This window comes from Jaculus jaculus, chromosome 9 (genome assembly GCF_020740685.1).
Source record: "Jaculus jaculus isolate mJacJac1 chromosome 9, mJacJac1.mat.Y.cur, whole genome shotgun sequence".
Taxonomy (NCBI): domain Eukaryota; kingdom Metazoa; phylum Chordata; class Mammalia; order Rodentia; family Dipodidae; genus Jaculus; species Jaculus jaculus.
Genome location: NC_059110.1, coordinates 53,024,141 through 53,050,438, shown reverse-complemented (window position 1 = coordinate 53,050,438; position 26,298 = coordinate 53,024,141).

Below are 26,298 nucleotides of genomic sequence, written 5' to 3'. Positions count from 1 at the left end.
CCATGTGAACATGATTACTGTATGTTGTTCCTCATGCCTCATGAACAGCCTCATTGCACACTCCCCCTGCCATGTGAATACACTGCTGTGCACTCTGCCTGACATGTGAATGCCCTTACTGCACTCCCCCCCACATGAACTGTCTCACTTAACATGCCCCAATCACATGAATGCCTTTGCTGTATGCACTCTTGCCATATTAATGCCTTCAATGCACTTGCTGATCACTTTCCCTGCCACATGAGCACCCTTGCTGCATGATCCCTCTGCAACATTAATGTCTCTGCTGTGTGCTCATCCTGTCATGTGAATACATGTAAAACATACTCACTGCAACACGAACTGTCTTCTTGCACACTCCCCTTGACACATGAACAGACTCACTGCACACATCATCTGCCACCTGAATGATTTTGCTTAGTGCTACCCCTGCTATGTGAATGTACTTACTGCATGCTCTTGAGAACATGCTCACTGTACACACTCCTTGCTTCATGAACAGTCTTGCTGTGTACACCCCATGCCATGTGAATGTCCTCACTGTGCGTTCCCCCTGCCATATGAATAGCCTTGCTGCATGCTCCTCTTGCCTTGGTGAGTGCCTCACTGAATGCTCCCCCTGACTCTGGAAAGCAGTCACTTCTCACTCCCCCTGCCACTTGAATGCCCTCACTACATGGTCCCTCTGCCACATGAATGTCCTCATGGCATGCTCCCTTCACCACACAAATGTCCTCATAGCATGCTCCTCTGTTGTTTGTGTGCTCCCGTTGCTCACTCCACCTACCGCATGAACACACTTGTGGAATGCTCCCTATGCTAAGCTAACTATGTCACTGTGTGCTACCCCTGCTACATGAATGCACTCTCTGCACACTCTCCATGCCATGTGAACAGTCATGATGCACTCTGTCCTGCCTTATGAAAGCACTCACTGCATGCTCCCCCTGCCACATGAGCAGTCTCACTGCACACTACCTCTGCCATTTGAATACCCTCACTGCATACTACCACTGCCACGTGAACTATCTCACTGCATGCTTCTGCTGGCATGTGAAGAGTATTGCTTAATATTCCCCCTACCATGTGAATGCCCTCACTGGGCTCCCCTACCATGTTCATACCTTCTTTGTGTGCTCCTCCTGCCACATGAATGCCCTCAACTATACAATCCCCAGGCCACATGAACACCCTTGCTGCATGCTCTTCTTCCAGGTGAACTATCTCACTGTGAATTTCCCCTTTCCATCTGACCAGTCTTGCTACATGCTCCCCATGACACCTGAACAGTTTCACTTGATGCTACCCTTCTCACATGAATGTCCTAGCTATGTGCCCCCCCCCCCCCGCCATGTAAACACCCTCACTGTGTACTCCCCCGACACATGAACTGTCATGCTGCACACTCCCCCTACCAAGTGAACAGTCTGGCTTTAGGCTCCCCCTGCCATATGAAGGCCCTTGCAATGTGCACACCTGCCACAAGAATGTCTTCAATGTGCTCTCCCTTTGACACATGAATGCCCTCTCTGAGCACGGGTCCTGTCACATGAAAACTTTCACTGTGCACTCTTACCGCCATGCGAACCCACTTGCTGAATACTCCCTGAGCCATGTGTACACCCTCTCTGCATGCTCCCCTGACACTTAAACACACTTGCTGCCCACTCCCCTGCAAAATGAGAGTGTGTTACACTCTCCTGACATGTGAACAACCTCACTCTGTGCTCCTCTGCCATGTGAACACCCATGCTTCCCACTCCATCTTCCACTTGAACACCCTCATTGTATGTTCTCCCTGCCTTGTGAATGCCCTTGCTGAGCACTTCCCTGCCATTTGAATGCCTTTGCTGCATGATTACCCTGCTGCATGAATGTCCTTTCTGCACACTCCCCTGACATATGAATGCATTGGCTGTGTACAACCCTTGCCTCATAAACACCCTCATTGTGTGCTCCCTCTGCCATGTGAATTCATTCACTGCACCCTCCCCCTGCCATGTGAATGTCCTCGCTGTGCACTCCTCTTGCTGTAATAATGCACTCGCTCCTTATTCACCATACCAGGTTAATGCCCTTGCTGCAGATTCGCCTGCCATGTGAACCCTCTTGATGTGTGCTCCCCCACCATGTGAATGCACTCACTGCCACCTTCCACTGCCATGTGAACACACTTGGTGCACACTCCCTTGACACTTGAACACACCCATTACCTGCTCCCTCTGCCATGAGAACGTACTCAGAGTGCACTCTCCTCACACATCACAGGCCTTGCTGTGTGCTCCCCTGACACATGGATGCCATTGCATGCTCCACAGGCCACATGAATGCCCTCACTGTGTGCTTGCTTTGCTGTATGAACACCTTCATGAACTACTGCATTAACACTTCCATTGCTGCCTGAATGCCCTTGCTGCACACTCTTCCTGCTGCACAAATGCCTTTGCTGCACAAATGCTTTCACTGCACACTCCCATGACACTTGAACACACTTTCTACACCATCTCCCTGCAACATGAATGTACTAGGTGCATGCTCCCCAGCCATGTGAATGACCTTGCTGTGTGCTCCTCTGTCATGTGAATATCCTTGGTACATGGTCCCCTGACACATGAATGCCCTTGCTGTGCTCTTTCCTATTGCATCAATGACCCTACTCTGTGCACACCCTGCTGAGTGAATCCCCTCACTGTATGCTCTCTTGTTACACGAATACCTCTGCTTTCTTGCCTTGCTATATGAGCCTACTTGCTTCATGCTAACCTGACGCATGGACACCCTCACTGCATTCTTCCCCTGAAAGTTGAACACCTTTGCAGTACACTCCAGATGCTATGTGGAGGTTTCACAATGGGCTATTCCTTGCTACATGAACACTCTCACTGCATGCTACCCCTTCAGCCTGAACACATTCATTACCCATTCCTCCTGCCAGGTGAACACTCTTGCAGCCTGCTCCCTCTGCCACATGGATGGTCTCATTGCTGAATACCCCTGCAATGTGATTGTCCTTGCTGCCGTCTCCCCTTGTTGCATGATCACACTTGCTGCACACTCTTCCTGCCAGGTGACCAACCTCACTGCACACTCCTCCTGTCATGTGACTACCGTCGATGCACTATCATCCTGCCATGTGATCATACTCACGCATCTTCTTGCTGCATGACTTCACTCTCTGCACCATCTCCCTGCTGAGTCAACATCTTCAATGTGCCCTCTCCCTGCTATATGATAACACTCAATGTTCACTCCTCCTGCCAAATGATTGCCCTTGCTGCTTGTTCCCTGAAAATTTAGCACTCTCATTTCCCACTCCCCTGCCACATGAATGCTCTCAGTTCATGCCCCACTGAAATGTAAATACACTCCTTGAGCCATACCCCTGCCATGTGAATGCACTCGAAGAATGGTCCTCATACATGTGAATGTCCTCATGGTGTACTTCACTGCTGCATGAATAGCCTTGCTGCATGCTTCCCATGTAAGTAAATGTTCTCAGTGTGTGCTATCCCTGCCATGTGAACATCCTCAATGCATGCACATCTGATGTGTGAACATCATTGATATACATTGCCCTTCCCTTGTTGCATGAATGTACTCTCTACCTGCCAGGTTAATGACAATGCTCCACATTCTGTTATGTGTTGGTCTCACTATGAGCTCCTCCTGCCAAATGAGCACCCTCACTTCTAGTTCCCCTGACATATAAGTACTTTCTGCATGCTCCTCTGTCATGTGCATGCAGTCAGTGCATGCTCCCCTGATACATGAATGCTCTCACTGCACATTCCCCTGCTACATGGACGCCCATACTCCCCAATACCACATGAATGCTCTTGCTGCATATTCCCGCTGCCATGTAAATTCATTCACTGTGTATTCCTCCTGCCACATGAATGCCTGTAAAGAGATCAAAATGTTAGATTTCTCTACATTTATTTGTACCTAGCCTAGAGAAATAAAAAAGTCAGGAGGCTCTGTTGATGGTAAAAAAAAAAAAAAAACAGGAGGCTCTGCTAATGGCAGGTAAACAAGAGGCTCTGCTGGGATGAATAGCATTACTTGGGACCTGCATTGTTGAGAAAACTCCCTAAGATAAGCAGGACTCCTGGTCACAGGCCTATCTTGCACCCTCCCCACCCCAGGTGGCGCTTCCTGTAACTGACCAACAGATCTGTTTACAAGTTCCTTTTTTTTTTTTTTTTAACTTTTATGGCTGTAACTGTCACATGTAAATTGTGATTTAGGGTTTAACTGCCATCCCATCCTGGTTTTTTTTCTAACATTATGTGGTTATTTCCAATAAAAGCTGACACTCTGAACAGTTCATGGCTGCTGTCCCCATGAGATGCCCTCTGGGGCACAGACCCGGAACACCAGACTGTCTTTTTTTTTTTTTTTCTTCCTTTTTTCCCCATTCTGTGAGTCTATGATCTTATTTGTGCAACAGTAGACCCCATACTATCTTGGGGGCTCATCCTGGATCCACAATTCAAAAACCTCCTCCCGGACTCTGGGGCGACTGGACTGGGGAAAGACCCTTAGTCTTGGCCTGAGAAACATATCTCCATCCATCTGCATGTCCCTAGTTTTGCAATTGGTAGCAAGCCATTGTCAGGGAACTTTTTGCCTAGGACTGCCAGTCCCCTCCTTTATTGGGTACGAAACCTCCCGAGGTGCTTTTTCCACTCTTGTTTTTGTTGTTCCTTTTTTTCTAGTTTTCCATGCTTTTCTGGGTCCATAAGGGAAGCTGGACACAGAATTAATTTCCCCAGTGGAGGTATTGGAGGGCCACCCTTGACCCTCTGGCTCTGTTCAGAGATTCAAATGGAGGTCTATTTCTGGTTCAGTTTTGGTTTGGCAGCCATGTGGCAATGTCAGGAGGGCTGTTATTGGCTCTCTTGTATGTAAAGTAACTGTCTCATTTCTGGCATCTTAAGTCCAGTGCTTATAACAAAATTAAATCTTAAGACAAATTCCCTACTTTAGGGTATAGCCTCTTGCTCAAACAATGGTCCTCATCTGAGAAAAATTATTTCAAGCCCTGGTTCTGTTTCCAGTGTTTTCTGGTAATTGGTACCCACACAGGTATCTGAACTAATCAAAGATGTTTTCAAACACAGTTCCTAAGACTTTATACTGTCTTGTCCTTTTATGATAATTTCTAAGTGAAATTAATTGTTTCATTTGTAAATTAATTGGTATTGTTTAAAAGGCTGGTAACAGCTTCTGTTACCGGGTTCTTCTATGCCTCAGATGTGGCTTATGCTGCCACAGTACAACAAAAATTTAAAAGTTTAGACAAGATGATTTTAGAACCACTTGTGCCATTCTTTAGCTAAGTCTATTTCAGTAATCAAATGTGCTCTATATGTACATACATCCAGGCTGGTGAAACTTCCTTTCTAATTGTGTTAGTTACCTATGTAGAAGCCAAAGCCAATTGGAATCTTTGGAGCAAAAAAAAAAAAAGGGCCAATATTTTGACCTGTGCTCCTAGATCATGAGGCCACTGGAGATGATGGGACACTTCTACATTGGTCCCCTGGTAAGTCACCTGTCTGCCTGAGCAGGGAGGATACTGAGCCCCAAACAAAAATTGGTGAACAGTCTGAAACAGGAGAGTCAATCAAGGAGCAATCAGTCCTCCTGACTTCCCAAAGAAGGGAAAACTACTTGGCCAGCATGGCCCTGACTCATCTAGCAGACACTGTGTGCTCCTGTTGCCACGTGAATGCACTCACTATTCACTTTCCTAACACATGAATGCATTCGCTGCATGTTCCCCTAATGCATGAATACCCTCACTGTGCAGCCCCCACCACATGAATGCCTTCACTTTATGCTCACTTGAAGCATGAATACCGTTGGTTTGCATTCCTCTGCCATGTGAAGCCACTCATTGCTCACTGACCCTACTGTGTGAACACTTTAGCTGTGCACTTTCCCTGCTGTGTGATCCCATCTTGATGAGTGCTTCCCAGTATGTTAATGCATTCACTGCCCACTCCTCTTGCATAATGAATGACTTTGGTGCACAGTCCCCTGACTCATGAATGCACTTGCTGCTGCTCCTCCTGCCATGTGAATGTATTTTGGGCACACTATACTGACATGTGAAGGTCCTCACTATGCTATCCCCTACCACTAGAATATACTTGCTGTGCACTCACCCTGCTATGTGAACATCTTCATGGTGCTCTCACCCTGCTGTCTGAACACCTTCAATGCACACTCCCTTGTCATGTGAATGACTTCACTGCATGCTCCCTCTGCCATATTGAATGCCTTGCTTTCCCTGCCAGGTAAATTCCCTCAATATGTTATTCCCTCACTATTGCTGCCAAGTGAAAGGTTTCATGGTGGGCTCTCCCTGCCACATGAATGTCCTTGCTGCATGCTCTGCTGTCTCTGTAACCATCCTCACTGCACTCTTCTCCTGCCATGTGAGTGTACTTTCTGCTTGCTTGCCAAGCCAGGTCACCTCATTGTGCATTGCCCCTGCCACATGAATGGTCTCACTATACACTCCCCCTACCCTGCGAACAATCTTGTTGCATGTTCCTCTGCCACATGAATGTTCTCTATGTGTGCTCCCCCAGTGGCATGATTGTACTTGCTGCTCAATCCTTCTGCAACATGAAGGTCCTCATTGTACCCTGTGACACATGAATGCACTCACTGTCTGCTTCCCCCTGCCATGTGAATGCTGTCACTGTAGCTCACCCTTCCATGTGAATGGCCTCACTACAGGCTCCTCTCACATGAGCACCTTTGCTGTGAACTCATCTGGCCCCATAAACACCCTCTCTGCACACTCCTCTTTGTATGTGAATGCAAGCACAGTGTGTTCCCTCTTCTATGTGAATGCCCTCGCTGTTTACTTCCCCCTGCTGGGTGAACACACTCAATGCATGCTTCCCCTGCCACATGATCTTCCTTCCTGCCTTCTCCCCTGATCATATGAACAAACTTGCTGCTTGCTCCCCATTCTTCATGAACACACTGCATGCTCTCCCTGTACTGTGCACTCCTCCAGCCACATGCATGAACTCATTATGTACACCAACTGACACAGGCACACCCTCAATAGACCCTCCCTCAGCCAGGTGAATGTATCCATTGCTCACTCCCCATCACATGAAAGCCATCAGCCATCGGTGCATGCTCCCCTGATGTGACCACACTTACTAACCACTCCCCCTGCTGCATGAAAGCCTTCACTGTGCACTCACCCTGCTACATGAGTGTCCTCATTGGTCACTCCTCCTGTCAGGTGAACACTCTCTCTGCATGCTCCCTCTGCCATGTAAACTGGCTCACTGCTGGGTCCTCCTACCATTTGAATGGCCTTACTGCTCACTCTCCCTGGGACTTAAATACACTCACTGCCCACTCCCCATACCCTCACTCGCACTCCCTCCGGCACATATAAGGTCTCCTTACACACTCTCCCTATCACATAAACAGACTTGCTGCATGCTTTATCTGCCATGTGAATGTTCATATTGCAAGCTCCACTGCCATGTAAACACACTTTAAGTGCTTATCTCCTGCCATTTCAATGCCTTAGCTGTGTGTGATACCCCTGCCACATGAACACCTTCACTACCTGCTCCCCTTGTCATGTGAATACTCTCAGTGAATGCACAACTGACACATAAACACCCTCACAGCATGCTCCTCCTGCCATGTGAATGCCCTGGATGCACACGCCCCCAGCTGCATGAACACACTCACTGCATGCTACCCTTGCCAAGTGAACACCACCTTTACCCCTGCCATGTGAATGCCCTGGATGCACACGCCCCCAGCTGCATGAACACACTCACTGCATGCTACCCTTGCCAAGTGAACACCACCTTTACCCCTGCCATGTGAATGGTTTTGCTGCGTGTTCCCCCTGCCATATGAATGCACTCACTGCTTGCTCCCCCTATCAGGTGAACTCCCTCATAACATACTCCCCCTGCCACACGAATGTTCTCACTGCATGCTAACCTTAACCCTAACCCTTTGATATATGCTCCCCCCATGGCATGACCACACTTGCTTCCTGCTCTCTTGCCATGTGAATATCCTCAATGTGCACACTCTTAACACACGAATGCCCTCTCTGCCCATTCACCCTGCCATGTGAATGGTCTCACTGCAGGCTCCCTCTTCCACATGAGTGGCCTCACTGCATACTTATCTGGCCTCATGAACACTTTGTTGCACACTCTTCTTGCTGCATGAATGCCCTCTCTATGCACTAATCCTGCCATGTAAATGTACTTACTCTCTGCTAACCCTGCAATATAAACACACTCACTGCATGGTCCTTCTCCCACATGATCTTCCTCCCTGAACTTTTCCTCTGCTGCATGAACAGTCTTTCCAAGTGAAAGATCTCACAGCACTCCCCATGGCATGTAAACAATCTTTCTGCACACTTCCCTAGCCACATGAACAAACTTGCTGCATGCTTCCGCTGCAGTGTGAATTCTCTCACTAATGCTCTCCTGCCACATGGATGCCATCGCTGTGCACTCCCCTGCCATGAGAACCCCTTGATGTGCACTTGCCCTGCCATGTGAACACAAACACAATGTGTTTGACCTTCCACATGAATACATTTGTGGTGCACTCTACCTGCCACATGAGTGCCCTCGACAAGTGGTCCCTCATATGCATGAATGCACTACACTCGATGCCTGCTCTCCTTTTGCATGAAAGCCATCAGAGCATGGTCCTCTGACATGTGAACATACTTAACTGCTGCCTCCCCTGACACATGAACACTGTCATTGAACTCTCATCCTGTCACATGAACAGCTTGTTGTGCATTCCAGATATCAGTGAACACTCTCTGTGCACACTACCTCTGTCACGTGAACAGGCTCGTTGCTGGCTCTCTTTGTCATGTAGTTGGTCATGCTGCACACTCACTCTGGTGTGTGAATGCACTCGCTGCCCATTCCTGCTCAGTGAATACCCTCCCTCACACTATGCCGGATATGGCAAACATGCCATTTCAGGATCACAAGGAATCGAGAGGTGAAGAGCTGCATGACACAGTTCTAGCCCAGCTGTCTCTTCTTTGAAGTCCCTCTATAGAAAAACCTTTGGCTCTTTATGCTACAGATAATCTGTGGTTTTCTGTATAATGTTTGTCTTTCTCTGGCTTTCATTTGGCATCCCAATCTCTAAGTTTACTTTTCCAGTAAAAATTGGTGTTAGTGAAGTGTTGGTCAATGTATCTGAAAGAGGCTCTGGCATAGAATTGGAAAAATAAGAAAATGGCTCAGAGATAATTGTTTTCCTTAAAAGCCTTAAATAAAGTCAAGCATGGAGTACAGTACACTTAGGAGGAAACAATGAACCTCTTGGAACAAGGTAAAAATTGTTCTATGAATAATTGTTCTAAATGGTAGCAATAGCAGCAAACTATAACACTTTACCAAGAATCCTTACAGAAAAACACCCAAAGTGATAGAGTTCAATGTGAGGGAGGAAGCCAAAGTCTAAGTAGTGGAAAGAGATGAAAAGGAAAATTTAAAATAAGTGATTTTTTTTTTTTTTTTTTTTGGTTTTTCGAGGTAGGGTCTCACTCTAGCTCCAGGCTGACCTGGAATTCACTATGGAGTCTCAGGGTGGCCTCGAACTCACGGCGATCCCCCTACCTCTGCCTCCCGAGTGCTGGGATTAAAGGCGTGCGCCACTACGCCCGGCTTAAAATAAATGATTGAAGGATAACTGGATCTATTGGATCAGTGATTAATGACGGGAACTCTCATTTGTGGTTGTTTTGTCTCTCACCTTTAATATAGTAATTGAAAGCAGAAGCTCAGGAAAACACAGGTGCCTGACCGCACATACATGGGAAAATATGTGAAAATAGTTAATCATAGGGACAAGATGACTTTACTTGAGGTGAATGATTATGGGATTGTTCGATGTAAAGGAATAACAAAAAGTTTCTATGAATTTTGTGGATCTGTACCTTTTTTGAAATTTGCTGTTGCATGACATGATCAGAAAATAAAAGACTGAGGCTAAGAGCTGTGGCAGCAGAAAAGCATAGAGAAAAAAAAAGAAAGAAGCAGGGAAAAACAGAACAGAGAAAAAGACAAAAAAGAGGGACAAAAGAAAAAAATAGAAAAAGAAAATAGAAACAGAGAAGCAAAGAGAGAGAGAGAAAGATGGAGAAACTCAGCTGCCTTCAGCATTAACCTGTCAGCTTGCACCAGAACTTGACTTCAAGTCATTATTGCACTGCTCTCTTTCACACATCGCTTCAGGAACTCCCCCTTCAAGCCAGCCCTGGACCCTGATAATGCTACCCCTGGCATGCATACTGTCTCACTGCATGCCCCTTATGCCAGGCAAATGTACTTTCTGTGTTCAACCCACCCTGCCATATGAACATCTGCATTGCATGCTCCCCTGCCACATTAACACCAGTTCAGCATGCTTATTCTAGCATGTGAACACCCATGCTGTGTGCTTCCCCCTGCTGCATGAATGACTTCAATGCCCATGCCCCTGCCACATGAATACCCTCATTGTGTGCTGCCCCTGCCTTGTGAACATCCTTGGTAAACTTTCACCCTGCCACTTGAGCAACCTTACTGCATGCTACCCTTGCAGTATGAACCCCTTGACACATAAATGCACTTCCTGTGCAATACCCTACACACTTAAAAGGCCACATGAACAAAATTCTGCTCTCTCTACCCCTTCCACGTGAATGCACACTCCCCCTGCTAGGTGAACATTGCATGCTCCCCCTTTCTGCATGAATGCACTTGCTGTCTATTACCCCTGCCAGGTAAGCATCCTTGCTGTGCAATGACCCTACCACAAGAATGGACTCACTACAAACTTCCTATGTCATATGAACAGTCCCACTCCATACTCCCCCTGCTACATGAATGACCTCATTGCATGCTCCCCCTTCCCTGTGAATGAACTTATTGTTAACACCCCCCTGCCATGGGAAAGCCCTCATTGCATGCTCTCCAAGCACATAAATACACTTATTGCCAGTTCCATCTTCCACATGAATACACTTAGGAATTGCTCCCCTGACACATGCATTCAAGGTGTGTGTCCCTGCCATGTAATGCCCTTGTTATGTATTGCCCTTGCCATATGCACATACTCATGTGTTCACCCTGCCAGGTGAATACCCTCACTATATTCTCCCTTGCTGTGTGAACACATATGCTGCATGCTCATTCTGCCATCTGAACATCCTCACTGCATGATCCCAAGTCAGATGAATGCCCTCAGTGCATGTTCACCCTCCTTGGTAAATGACCATGCAGCACACTCACACTGCCATGCGAAGGGTCTCACAGTAAGTAGGCTCCCCCCTGCTATTCACTTTTCTCGGAAAATGCCCTGAGTGTATTCATGAGTCAGAGGGGGGAGCGTGCTGCAAGAGCATTCATGTGCTCGGGAGGCATGCAGCATGAGCATTCACATAGCAGGGTAGCATGCACTGAGGACACTCAAATGCCAGAGGAGCGCACCAAGTATTTCACATTGCAAAGGAAGCAGTCAGCGAGTGTGTACATACAGCAAAGGGAGTGCTTAGTAAGCGTGTTCACATGGCAGGGGGAACATGAAGTCTGGACTGTCATGCGGCAGGTAAAAGCACAGTGATGTACACATCAGGGGAGTACAAACTCAGTGCAGTGAGCATATGTGTTCAGGTGTCAAGAGAGCATGCAGTGAATGTGTTCATGTGACCAGGAGCTCACAGTGAGACAGCTCATGTGCCTGGAAGAGCACACAGCAAGGGTGTTAACCTGGCAAGGGAAGCATGCAACTAGTGCATTCATGCAACAAGGGTTGCATGTAAAAGGGCATACACAGTGTGCAGTGAGGGCATTCACAGTGCAGAGGAGCACACAGCAAGTGCGTTGTCTTTTCAGGTGATCATGTACTGAGTAAATTCATGCAGCAGGAAATACAGGCAGTGAGTGGCAAGGGAAGTGCACTGTGAGGGCACTCATACAACAGGGGACATTCATGCAGCAAGGGAATGGACAGCATTGGTGTTCGTGAGTCATTGAGGTGTGCACTGTATAATTCTCAGCACACACTGAGTTCCTTAATGTGGCAAGGAGAGTCAGAAGTGTGTGTTCAAGTGGCAGGGGCAGTGCACAGCAAGAGTGTTCATGCATGTTGTGAGAGCATTCATATGGCAAGTAGCATTCATTAGGTGCCTTCACACATTAGGGGAGCAGGAAGCAAGGATATTCAAGTGGCAGGGTTAGCATGCAGTGAGGGCATTCAAGAAGCAGTGGTGTGTTCACATGTCAGGGGAGCAAGGACCAAAAGTGTTCATGTAGCAGTGGGAACTTGCAATAAGGTTGTTCATGTGCCAGGGGGATCACTCAGCAAAGGTGTTAAACTGTTAGGGAAGCATGCAGACAATACATTCACATGGCAAGGACAGCATATAAGAAGGTTGTATACATGTCAAGGGAATGTGTAGCAAGGATGTTCATGTGAGTGGGAGCATGAAGTGAAGGCATTCACATCTCATGTAGCACAGAGTGCAGGCAATGTGTTCATTTTCAGGGGAGTGCAGTGTGTTCACACAGCAGAAAAAGCAGGCATCAAGTGTTCAAATGGCAAGGGGAATGCTCAGCAAAGGGGTTCAAGTGGCTGGAGTAACACGCAGTGAGATCATTCACATGGGAGGGGAACAGGCATTGAGGGCATTCTTATGTCAGGTGATTCAGCAATGGCTTGGTTCATGTGTCGGGGGCATGAATATATTCACTTGTTAGGTAACATGCACTGAGGCATTCATTTAGTAGGGGAAGTGTGCATTGAGTGTGCTCATGTGGTGGGTGAAACACATATCTAGGGTGTTCACATTGCAGGGGGATCATGCAGTCAGGGTGTACACGTGGTGGGTGGAGTGCATAGCACTTGCATTTATGCAGTGTAGCAGACAGGTTCAGGTTTACTGAGATGAACTTACAGACCAGGCACAGTTATGGAGGAAGGGATTTATTGAAGCTTACAGATCCAGGGGAAGTTTCATAATGGCAGAAGAAGCTGGCCTGCCTTCACAGGACCAAGCAGAGAGAGGGAAGTACAAGCCTAAAAGCCAAAAAGCCACACAGCACAGCATACTTCAGGAACTCCGGGTTAGGCACACTTTGCGAATCTTTAGATTGAAATCTGAAACCCACCACCACAACTTAAGATCACATTTCCTCCAACAGGTGGCTACAGACGCAAACTACAAATGACTATTCTATTCAAACCACCACACTCAGCAAGAGAAACATGCAGCAAAGATGTTCACATGGCAGAGGGAGTGTTCAGTGAGGGTGTTTACCAGGCAGGAGGAGCAAGTAGCAAGTGCATTCATGTGGCTTGCGGAGAAAACAGCAAGGGTGTTCATGCAACAGGTGGAGCATGCACAAGAAAGGAGGAGCATGCAGTGAGACAATTTACATGCCAAGGGGAGCAGACAGTGAGGGTGTTCATCTGGAAGTGGGAGAGGGCAAGCATTCACCTGGCATGGGAGCACTTGATGAGAGCATTCACTTATCAGGGAACCACACACCATGGGCATTCACCTGGAAGCAGGAGCATGTAGCAAGTGCATTCACACAGCTTGGGGATTGTTCAGTGAGTGCAGTTAAATAGCAGGAGGAGAATGCAGCAAGACCCATCACACAGCAGGGGAAGCCCAAAATGAGGGTGTTCACACAACAGGGTGGGTGCAGTGAGGGTATTCATGCAGCAAGGGAGTGTGCAGAGAGGGCATTCCTAAGCAGTGAGGGCATTCCTGCATCTGGGGAGAGTGCAGCAAGGATGTTCATGTGTCAGGGGAGGATGCACTGAGTGCATTCACTTGGCAGGGTCAGTGGGCAAGCGTGTGCATTCACGTGCTGGGGAAGCTCTCATCAAGAAGTTTCATGCGGCTGGGGGAGCAATTGGCTAAGTCATTCACATACAGAGGATTGCCAAGCAAGGGCATTCATACATCAGCAGAGTGCACAGTGAGGACACTCATGTGTCAGGGTAACATGCAACAAAAGCATTTTATAGTGCAGGGGAGCATTCACTGGTGTATTAATGTGTCAGGTGAACTCGCAGTGAGAGCATTCACATAGTAGAGGAAACACACAGCGGTGGTGTTCACCTGGCCAGGGAAGTAGATAGAGAGTGTATTCACATATGAAGGGAGCACACACAGACTGTTTTGGCATGGCAGTTGGTAGCAAATACAGTCATGTAGCTAGAGAAGCACACAGCAAGGATATTCATGCAGAAGGAGCAGCATGCAGCAAGGGTTTCATGCAGCAGAGGGAGCAAGCAGCCAAGGTGTTCATGCAGCAGAATAATGGCAGGTGGTGTACTCAATGAGTCCATTCACATGCCAGGGAGAGCAAGCAGCAGGGAGTTAACCTGGCAAGGGGAGTGGGCAGCAAGTCCATTAAGGGAGCAAGGGCAGTGTGTAACAAGGCCATTCCCATATTAGGGGAGTGCTTCCACCAGGTAGGGAGAGTGTGCAGCAAGGATTGTGATCACAGGCAGTGAACCACACAGAAAGGGCATTCACATGTCAGCAGAGCATGCAGCAAGAACATTCATATTTCAGGGGAGTGTGTGGACATCACAGGAGGAGTGAGTGGTGAGTGTGTTCACATTTCAGGGACTCACGTACTGAGGTTGTACAAAAAGCAGTTGGTGCAGGCAGCAAATATGTTCACCTGTTGGATGAGAGCACATCAATGAGGTTCATCCAGCAGGTGGAATGTATTAAGGGCATTCACACACTAGGGCTGTTCCACTAAAGGCATTTACATGGCAAGGGGAGCACAAAGCAAGACTGTTCATACAGCATGGATAGTGTGCAGTGAGACTGTTCACATGACAGAGGGGATGCACAGTGAGGGTGTTCACCTGGAAGGAGGAGTGGACATAAAGTACATTTATTTGACAAGGATAGCATGCAGACTGTTCGTGTGCTAAAAGAAGTATATAGCAACTGCATTCCCTTGGCAGGAGGTATAGGCACAAGTGTGAAAATGAGGCAAGGGGAAAGTACAGTGATACCATTCATACGGCAGAGGAAACACACAGGGAGGGTGTTCACCTGGCATGTGAAGTAGGGAGCAGGTAGCAAGTGTGTTCTTCTGGCAGTGGATCACACAATGAGTGCACTTACTTGGCAAGAAGAAAGCAGAGAAAGGCCAGTCACATGGCAGGAGGAGCATTCAGTAATGCCAATCATGCAGCAGGGGGAGCATGCAGTGAAAGAGTTCGTATGGCAGGGAGGCATTCACCTGGGTTGTGGGATCATGCAATGAGGAAATTCTCAAGTCAGGGGAGTGTGTAGCCAGGGCATTCACAAAGCAGGGGTAGCATTCAGTGAAGTCATTCATATGGCAGGACAGCCTGGAGCGAGGGCATTTACACAGCCGGGTGACTATGCAGCAAGAGTGTTCACACGGCAGGAGGAATGCACTGTGTGGGTATTTATTTAGTAGGGGAGCATGCAGTGTGGCTATTCACATGTCAGGGTGATCACACAAAATGCATTCACATGGCACAGTGAGCAGGCAGCAAGTGTGTTTATGTGCCAAGAAAACGTGCAATGAGGGCATTCATGTAACAGGGAGAGCAAGGTCATTCACCTGGCACTGGGAGTGGACAACAAGTGCATTCACACAGCAGGGATAGTGTGCAGTTAGACCATTCATGTGCCAGGGGGATAATACAGAAAGGGCCTAGTGAGTTCCCATAGCAGGGGGAGTAGTCAAGTATGTTCACTTTTCAGGGGCGTATGCACCCAAGGGGTGATCACATGATGGGGGAAGCATGCAGTGGGTGACTTCACATGCAGATGGAGGGCACATCAAGTGGGTTCACAAGGCAGGGGTAGTATGCAGCAAGAGTGTTCATGCTTTATGGGGAGCAGGCAATGAGTCCATTGACATGCCGGGAGAGTGTGCAGTGACGACATTCCCCTGCCAGGGGGAGCGGGCAAAGAGTGTGATAATGCAGCAGGGGTGGATATAGTAGGGATGTTCATGTGTCAGAGGAGCCTGCCATGAATGTATTCATGTTTCAGGGGAGCACACCGAGAGAGCCTTCACATGTCAGGGGAGCATGCACTGAGTGCCTTCAACTGGCAGGAAGAATAGGTAGTGAATGTATTCACTTGCCATTGAGGCAGGGGACTGAGTGTTTTCATGTGCCTCGGGAATGCATAGCAAAGGGGTTCATGTGTCAGGAAGAATGTGTTTAGGGCATTCACATGTCATGGTAAGGCGCACTGAGTACATTCACATCACAGGGGGAGAGAGCAGTGAAAGCCATTGATATGTACTTCTCCAGCTGGGTAACCACACATGCTGCCCACTTCCTCTGCTACATGAACATCCTCAGGCATGTTCCACTGATGCATGAACATGCTCACTGCTTGCTATCCCTGACACGTGAATGTCATCATTGCATGCTCACACTGCCATACAAATGGTCTCTCTGTGGGCTCCCCCTGCCATACTATGCACTCATTCAGCCACAGAAACACACTCAGTGTGCACTCCCCTTGCCACGTTAACGCTCTCATTGTGCACCCCTCCCCTCCGCCATGTGAATGCCCTCACTGGGTGCTCCTCCTGCCACATGAACACACTCACTCTGTGTTCTCCCTGTTGCATGATCTTCCTCCCTGAACACTCTTCCTGCCACATGAACGCTCTTGCTGCTCTCTTCTTGCACCACATGAATGAAATCACGGAGCACTCCCTATGCAATATACATGCACTCTCAGCATGGTCTCCTGCCACATTGATGCCCTTGCAATGTGCTACCCCTACCACATGAATGCACTCGCTGAGCACTCCACATACCCTGTGAATGCGCTCCATAGGCACAACCCCAGTTTCATGAATGCACTTCCTGACAGCACCCCCATCGAATGTAAGCCCTCACTGCCTATTCCTGGCAATGATTGGTGTCACTGCATGCTATCACTGCCATGTGAATGTACTGTGTTCACTCCCCCTACCAAGTGAATTGCCCTCATAGCACACTGCCCCTAACAATAGAATGGTCTCACTGTACACTCACCATGCTGAGTGAACAGTCTCCCTGCACATTTCCCTGTGCCGTGTGAATGTTTTCTCTCTTTCTCTGCACTTTCTCTGCCACTTGAATGTCCTCACTGTGTGCTCCACCTGCAATGTGAATCCCCTTGAAGTGCCCTTCCTCAGCACATGAATATACTCTCATGCTTCCCTCCCACGTGAACACCCTGACTGCATACTCCCTTGAAAAGTGACCACACGCACTGTCTGAGCCTCCTGCCATGTGACTGCACTTAGTGCATGTCCCCCTGCCACATGAACACCTTTGCTACATGCTTCTGGACCCTATGAATGACCCTGATGCATGCTTCCTTTGCCACATGAACGCTCTCACTGCGCACACTCTGACTTGTGGAATGGCTTTGTTGCATGCTGCCCTTGTCACATGAATGCACTCTGTGCCTGCTCCCCTGCTTCCCAACATGTGAATGCACTAACTGCATGCTTTCCTGCCACATGAATATCCTCACTGCACAGTCCCCATGCCACATGTATGCCTTCATTACATGTTCTCCTGATACATGAACACACTCATGCTCTTCTACCATGTGAATGCTCTTGCTGCATGCCCTGTTGTGTGAAAGCCAAAGTTATGTTTTTCTTCTCCTGAGTGAACTCCCTTGAGGGGAACTCCACCAGCACAGAAATAAACATGCTTCCCGCTCCCCCTTGCCTCATGAATCAACATGGTGTGCTCCCCTGACATGTTATCGCATTCACTATTCATTCCTCCTGCTTCATGAATGTACTTGGTGTGTGCTCCCCTGACACATGAACACCCTCTCTGTGCTCTCTTCTACCACATGAATGCCCTCACTGCATGCTTCTCTGGTGCATAAATGCCCAGATTGCATGCTCTCTTGCTGTGTGAACACCTTCAATGCATGCTCCCCTGAGATATAAACATCTCATTGTGTTTTCCCCTTGCCAGGGGAATGCATCTGCTGTGTGGCTCAGGTGCCATGCAAAGTATTTCACAGTGGGCTCCCCTGCTATGTGAGCACCTTTGCTGTGAATTCCCACTGACACATGAACTCCCTCACTGTGTGACACCCCGTCACATGCATGCCCCTCCTGCACTCTCATGCCATGTAATTTCCCTCAATATGTGCTCCTCCTGTCATGTGACTGAATTTGCTGCATGCTCCAGTTCTGTGACAGCCCTCACTATACACTCCTCTTGCAGCACAATCCCTCTGCATGAACATCCTAGATGCACACTCCTCCTGCTGTGTTTTTGCACTCTCAAAACACTCCCCCTGCCAGATATACACCCGCGCTGCATGCACCCTCTGCCACATGAATAGTCTTGCTGTTGGCTACCCCTGCCAAGTGAATGCCCAATGTAGTGATTTGATTCAGGTGTCCCCCCATAAACTTAGGTGTTCTGAATGCTAGGTTTCCAGCTGATGGAGATTTGGGAATTAATGCCTCCTAGAAATAGTGTACTGTTTGGGACAGGCTTATGGCTATTATAGCCAGTTTCCCCATGCCAGTGTTTGGCACACACTCCTGTTGCTATTGTCCACCTTATGTTAGCCAGTGGGTTACGTCCACCCTCTGGTCATGCCATTGTTTTCCCTGCCATTGTGGGACATTGCCTTGATTCTTTTTTTTTTTTAAATTTTTATTAACATTTTTCATGATTATAAAATATATCCCATGGTAATTCCCTCCCTCCCCACCCCCACACTTTCCCGTTTGAAATTCCATTCTCCATCATATTACCTCCCCATTACAATCATTGTAATTACATATATACAATATCAACCTATTAAGTATCCTCCTCCCTTCCTTTCTCCACCCTTTATGTCTCCTTTTCAACTTACTGGCCTCTGCTACTAAGTATTTTCATTCTCACGCAGAAGCCCAGTCATCTGTAGCTAGGATCCACATATGAGAGAGAACATGTGGCGCTTGGCTTTCTGGGCCTGGGTTACCTGACTTAGTATAATACTTTCCAGGTCCATCCATTTTTCTGCAAATTTCATAACTTCATTTTTCCTTACCGCTGAGTAGAACTCCATTGTATAAATGTACCACATCTTCATTATCCACTCATCTGTTGAGGGACATCTAGGCTGGTTCCATTTCCCAGCTATTATAAATTGAGCAGCAATAAACATGGTTGAGCATGTACTTCTAAGGAAATGAGATGAGTCCTTTGGATATATGCCTAGGAGCGCTATAGCTGGGTCATATGGTAAATCAATCTCTAGCTGTTTTAGGAACCTCCACACTGTTTTCCACAATGGCTGGACCAGATTGCATTCCCACCAGCAGTGAAGAAGGGTTCCTTTTTTTCCACATCCCCGCCAACATTTATGATCATTTGTTTTCATGATGGTGGCCAATCTGACAGGAGTGAGATGGAATCTCAATGTAGTTTTAATCTGCATTTCCCTGATGACTAGTGACGTAGAACATTTTTTTAGATGCTTATATGCCATTCGTATTTCTTCCTTTGAGAACTCTCTATTTAGCTCCATAGCCCATTTTTTGATTGGCTTGTTTGATTCCTTATTATTTAACTTTTTGAGTTCTTTGTATATCCTAGATATTAATCCTCTATCAGATATATAGCTGGCGAAGATTTTTTCCCATTCTGTAGGTTGCCTCTTTGCTTTTTTCACTGTGTCCTTTGCGGTGCAAAATCTTTGTAATTTCATTAGGTCCCAGTGGTTAATCTGTGGTTTTATTGCCTGAGCAATTGGGGTTGTATTCAGAAAGTCTTTGCTAAGACCAATATGTTGAAGGGTTTCCCCTACTTTTTCCTCTAGCAGTTTCAAAGTTTCAGGTCTGATGTTAAGGTCTTTAATCCATTTGGACTTAATTCTTGTGCATGGCGAGAGAGAAGAATCTATTTTCATTCTTCTGCAGATATTTATCCAGTTTTCAAAACACCATTTGCTGAAGAGGCTGTCTCTTCTCCAATGAGAATTTTTGGCATTTTTATCGAATATCAGGTGGCTATAGCTACTTGGGCTTACATCTGGGTCCTCTATTCTGTTCCACTGATCTACATGTCTGTTTTTGTGCCAGTACCATGCTGTTTTTGTTACTATGGCTCTGTAGTATAGGTTAAAATCAGGTATGGTGATACCACCAGCCTCTTTTTTGTTGCTCAGTATTATTTTAGATATTCGAGGTTTTTTGTGATTCCAAATGAATTTTTGGATTGTTTTTTCTATTTCCATGAAGAAAGCCTTTGGAATTTTGATAGGGATTGCATTAAATGTGTAGATTGCTTTAGGTAAGATTGCCATTTTCACAATATTGATTTTTCCAATCCAGGAACAAGGGATGTTTCTCCACTTTCTAGTGTCTTCTGCAATTTCTCGCTTGAGTGTTTTAAAGTTCTCATTGTATAGATTCTTTACTTCCTTGGTTAGGTTTATTCCAAGGTATTTTATTTTTTTTGATGCAATTTTGAATGGGAGTGATTCTCTGATTTCATCCTCTGTGTGTTTGTTGTTAGCATATATGAAGGCTACTGATTTCTGTGTATTTATTTTGTATCCTGCTACATTGCTGTAGGTTTTGATCAGCTCTAACAGCTTGCTAGTAGAGTCTCTAGGGTCCTTTATGTATAGAATCATGTCATCTGCAAATAATGATAACTTGATTTCTTCCTTTCCAATTTGTATCCCTTTTATGTGTGTCTCTTGCCTTATTGCTATGGCTAAGACTTCCAAAACTATATTAAATAGAAGTGGGGACAGTGGACACCCTTGTCTTGTTCCTGATTTTAGTGGAAAAGCTTCCAGTTTTTCCCCATTTAGTAATATGTTGGCTGTAGGCTTGTCATAAATAGCCTTTATTATATTGAGATATGTTCCTTCTATTCCCAGTCTCTGTAGGACTTTTATCATGAAGGGATGTTGGATTTTGTCAAATGCTTACTCTGCATCTAATGAGATGATCATGTGATTTTTGTCCTTCAACCCGTTTATGTAATGTATTACATTTATAGATTTGCGTATGTTGAACCATCCCTGCATTTCTGGGATAAAGCCTACTTGGTCAGGGTGAATGATCTTTTTGATATACTCTTGTATTCTGTTTGCCAATATTTTGTTGAGAATTTTTGCATCTATGTTCATGAGGGAGATTGGTCTGTAATTTTCTTTTTTTGTTCTATCTTTGCCTGGTTTTGGTATCAGGGTGATGCTGGCCTCATAGAAGGAGTTTGGTAGAATTCCTTCTTTTTCTATTTCCTGGAAAAGCTTAAGAAGCAATGGTGTTAGCTCTTCCTTAAAAGTCTGGTAAAATTCAGCAGTGAATCCATCCGGGCCTGGGCTTTTTTTAGTTGGGAGATTATTGATAACTGTTCGGATCTCCATGTTTGTTATAGGTCTATTTAAGTTATTAATCTCATTTTGATTTAATTTAGGTAGGTCATATAGATCAAGGAAATCATCCATTTCTTTCAGATTTTCATACTTTGTGGAGTATATGCTTTTGTAGTATGTCCCTATGATTTTTTGAATTTCTCTGGAATCTGTTGTGATGTTGCCTTGTTCATCTCTGATTTTATTAATTTGTGTCTCTTCTCTCTTTCTTTTGGTCAGATTTGCTAAGGTTTTATCAATCTTGTATATCCTTTCAAAGAACCAACTCTTTGTTTCATTAATTCTTTGGATTGTTCTTTTTGTTTCTATTTCATTAATTTCTGCCCTAATCTTTATTATTTCTTCCCGTCTACTAATTTTTGGTTTGCCTTGTTCTTCTTTTTCCAAGGCTTTAAGGCGAAGCATTAGGTCGTTTACTTGCGACCTTTCTAATTTCTTAATATAGGCACTTAAGGCTATAAATTTACCTCTTAGAACTGCCTTCATTGTGTCCCAGAGATTTTGGTATGTTGTGTTCTCATTATCATTTGACTCTATAAATTTTTTGATTTCCTTTTTGATTTCTTCATTGACCCACTCATCATTTAGTAGTGTATTGTTTAGTTTCCATGATTTTGTGTATGCTCTATAGCCTTTCTTGCTACTGATTTGTAGTTTAATTCCATTGTGGTCAGATAGAATGCAAGGAATTATTTCAATTTTCCTAAATTTGTTAAGATTTGCTTTATGTCCTAATATATGGTCTATTTTAGAGAATGTTCCATGTGCTGCTGAAAAGAATGTATATTCTGCAGCCTTTGGATGAAATGTCCTGTATATATCTGTTAGGTCCATTCCTTCTATGACCTCATTTAGTCCAGATGCCTCTCTGTTTATTCTTTCCCTGGATGACCTGTCAATTGATGAGAGTGGGGTGTTAAAGTCACCCACCACCACTGTGTTTGGTGTTATCTGTGACCTTAGTTCTAATAGTGTTTGTTTGACGAATTTGGGAGCCCCCATGTTAGGTGCATATATGTTTAGGATTGTAATGTCCTCCTGTTGGAGTGTGCCCTTAATCAATATAAAGTGACCTTCCTTATCTTTCTTGACTAACGTCGGACTAAAGTCTACCCTGTCTGATATTAGGATAGCAACCCCTGCTTGTTTTCTAGGCCCATTTGCTTGAAACACCATCTTCCAACCTTTCACCCTAAGATAGTGTCTATCCTTTGTAGAAAGGTGAGTTTCTTGGAGACAACAAATTGTAGGATCCTGCTTTTTAACCCAGTCTGCAAATCTATGTCTTTTCGTTGGGGCATTGAGACCGTTGATATTAAGAGATATTATTGAAAGGTGTGTATTTATGTTTGCCATTTTTGTGTGTGTGTGTGTGTGTGTGTTACTGGTTCTACCTGTGCTTTCTTCTGTTAACTGGTATTTGAGTATAGCTTGTTTTTTCTAGGTTCCTTATATGTGTGCTTTTCCTTTTGTTCAGCATGGAGGATTCTATCAAGTATTTTCTGTAGAGCTGGTTTTGTCTTCAAATACTCCTTTAACCTGCTTTTGTCATGGAATGTCTTTATTTCTCCATCTATTTGAATGGATAACTTTGCAGGATAAAGTAACCTTGGTTGACAGTTGATATCTTTCAGAACTTGGAATATATCACTCCTTGCACTTCTGGCTTTAAAAGTTTGTGTTGAATAATCTGCTGTAATCCTGATGGGCTTGCTTTTGTAGGTAACTTGATTTTTCTCTCTAACTGCTTTAAATAATTTTTCTTTGGTGTGTGTGTTTGGAAGTTTGATTATAATATGGCGAGGGGAGGTTCTTTCTGGGTTTTGTCTGGCTGGGGTTCTAAAGGCTTCCTGTATCTGTATTGGCACCTCTTTCCCAATTTGGGGGAAATTTTCCTCTATGATTTTGTTGAAGATGCCTACTATGCCTCTGGAGTGGAGTTCTTCTCCTTCTACTATGCCCTGAATTCTTATATTGGATCTTTTCATAGTGTCCCGAATATCTTGAAATTCCCACTCATACTTTTCTATAAGTTTGTCTTTCTCTTTGTTGCACTGCATTAGGTCTGCCACCTGGTCTTCTAGCTTAGATATTCTGTCCTCTCCCTCATCCATCCTACTGGTGAGATTTTCTACAGAGTTTTTTATTTCATTAACTGTGTTCTTCATTGCTAGTAATTCTGACTGGTTTTTCTTTATTATTTCTATTTCCCTATTTATGTCTTGTATTGCCTTCTTTATTTCATTAAATTGGTGTCCTGTGTCTTCTTTGATTCCTTTGATTTCCTCTTTGATTTCTTCCTTGATTGTTTTCATGTGTTCTTTGACCTCTTGGAACATATTTATAATTATTCTTTTGAACTCTTTCTCAGGCATTTCCTCTAACTCTTTCTCTCTGGAGGACATTTCTGATGCATTAATACTTTTAGGTGGATTTATATCATCTTGCTTTTTAGTGTTTCTTGTGTTATAATGTATATATTTTTGCTTCTTGGATTAAGTTTATGCTTGGGTTTTCTAGCTAGCTGTGTATTCTTAGCTGTATCAATTGATTTGATGTAATATATTTTCAGGGTAGGACCTTAAGGTATTAGGTGCGGCTTTTAAGACTCTCAGAGTATCTACAAAGATGTTCTTAGGGGTTGAGATTCCCTGCTATAGGAGTATTCAAGCAGGCTGAGTGGAATAAAATACAGGTAGATTCTAAAATTTAACTAAACACTGTACACATTCAATCAAAAACAGCCCCGAGTATGTATGCAAGAGTAGTTATTATAATGACCAGATCTTCTATCAACAAAGAGGTTTAGATTTCTGGTCTGTTGAGGGATCCAAGTCAGCTTGTGACCAGTGAGACCCTTCCCTGGTGCAATCCCAGTTACCTTGGGTGATTTTGGTCTCAGTCAAGTTGCTGCCTGGGTTGTTGGGCTGCTGTTCTGATTTCTGGAGCTGGGCACTTGCTTTTCCTACGGGACAAACCGAGCAGCTGCTGCTGCCTCCGCTGCTCCTATAGCTGCCACTACCGGAGCCACCACCACTGCTGAAGCTGCCGCCCGTGACCACTGCCGCTGCTCCCCCCGAAGCTGCTGCTGCGGGATCTGCCGCCGCTGCCGCTCCTGGGTCCGCTGCTGCTGGGGCTGCTGGTACCGGTGCTGGAGCCGCTGAAGTTGCTGCCGAACTCTGCTCCTGCTTGGGTCCCGCTGTCAGCCCAAGTTGGCGTGGCCGGGTCCTGGGCCGCTGCTGTGTTCGCTGGAGCTGGGCTCAGGCGGTGGGGGAGGGGAGGGAGCCGCGGCTGCTCTGGTTGTCTCGCTGCTCCACGTGTTCTAACTCGCGGTCTTCTCCTCCCCTGCTCGCTGCCGCTCTCCCCTCACGTTTCCCGAGTTGCGGAGAGTGCGGTGTGAGGGGAAAATCCCGCACCTGGCTTTTCCTGTGGCTTGAGCTGGTCTGGCGGTTTTCTGCTGCGCCGCGGCTGCGGCGTTTGGCCGAGCTGCCTGAGCCGCTGGAGCCGCTTATCCCACCTGTGCGGGCTCTGGCTGCTCTATAACTCTTCTACTTCTCTGCTGCCGCCTCAATTTCCTATACACCTCACTTTTTAGTAAAAACGTGTATTTTGCTGAGTTTTTTTGGTCTTTTTCCCCCCTAGGCTGCTTTGGCGTGGTACCTACACCGCCATCTTAACCGGAAGTCCCCTGCCTTGATTCTTTAAACCAAAATAAACCTTCTTTCCCAAATCTGCTCTTGGTCAGGTGATTTCTGCCAATAATGTGAACCAGACTGCAACAGTAATATTAGTACCAAGGAGTGGTGTCAATTGCTGCAAGACTCCTGACTGTGTGGCTATGGACTTTTGAAACATTGGCCTAAGAGATGCCTTGAAATGCTGTAAGTACAGCTTTATGGCCTATTCTAGTCAACTTTGAAGGACCTGAATGTGGTAAACACTATGGACTGTGAGGTTTGATTTATGAGGGTGAAAATGAGCTTTGCCTGCACTGGGCTTGAAGCAATTTGTATGAGAGGCTTGCTGTTATACTTGTGTCCTGAGAACTTGTGCAGGGTTGCTTTGCACAGAAATGGACTGGTGTGAGCAGAGGGATAGGGCATAGAAAATCTTTGGGTGAAATTGCTACCATTCAACTGCATTTGAGACATTACAACCTTTGAGATTGAGCCAGCTGATCTGCACAGGAGCAAAAGGAAGAATGTAGAATCTTTTGAAGACATCTGGATGCTGTTCTTCAAAGTCTGCTTTATTCCCCCCGGATTAACAAATAACACTAAATAATATTGTGGAGTATAAGAAATGCAGAAAAGAGAGGGTAATTTTATTTGCAACACAGTCATATGTTTTGAAACCAGCCATAGACAGTGTGTGCTGAATGCCTACAAGGAGACATGATGGAGCCACTATGATGAACCCTGGATTGCTTTGGAGACCCAATGGAGATGCCAGAACCATGAGATGGCTGCCAAGAAAAGCTGCTGGACCGAGATGGAGTAACCCAGCTATAGAGGTGGAATTTGAATTCCAGAGACTTGTTTCTGGTTAGAATTATTGGACTTGGAGATTTTCACTGACTAGAGTTGTTGGACTTGGAGCTACAGAGTTGATGTTTTCCCTGGCTGTTTTAAAGCATGTATGGGTTGAATATTTCTTTGCTATGCCCAATGTCATCTTTTTTTAAAAATTTTTTTGTCCATTATTTATTTATTTATTTGAGAGATCTCCAGATGCATGGGCCCCCTTGTGCATCTGGCTAACGTGGGTCCTGGGAACCGAGCCTCGAACCAGGGTCCATAGGCTTCACAGGCAAGCGCTTAAGCACTAAG